We start from the raw sequence: 470 nt of genomic DNA on the forward strand, positions 1-470 counted from the left end.
ATAAGTAAACACACTAAAAACAAATGTAGAAAAAGCACAAAAAACTGTTAAATTAGCAGCTTGGCCAATCAATAAAGAAGTTAAAGACTAAATATTTTCTATAACAACTAAATAAGGATTTAAAAAATAAAAAATATCAATATAAATAAAGTTTATGTCACATTGAATTTGTTTTTCTACTGTTTTTTCACAAAGTCTAGGTGTTTACTTGTGCACTCAATATGATCAGAACAGCCACAATAAGCTGCTAAAAGCGTAGTTTAGACTCTGAGAACTAAACCAAATTGCATAAATTACCGCAACATTTCTCCACCAAGTTCCCTGCCAATTGTATTTTTGACAATCTGTCACTGAAGTTGGCAGCCGCAGACTCACAGATGACTGCAGCTGCCCCAGGAGCGATGTGATGGAACCTGGCACGGGCCCAAGCACTTTATTTCCTGACCCTCAGATCCGAACTCTAATCAGCC

The sequence above is a fragment of the Oryzias melastigma genome, linkage group LG10 (assembly GCF_002922805.2).
Source record: "Oryzias melastigma strain HK-1 linkage group LG10, ASM292280v2, whole genome shotgun sequence".
Classification (NCBI taxonomy): Eukaryota; Metazoa; Chordata; class Actinopteri; order Beloniformes; family Adrianichthyidae; genus Oryzias; species Oryzias melastigma.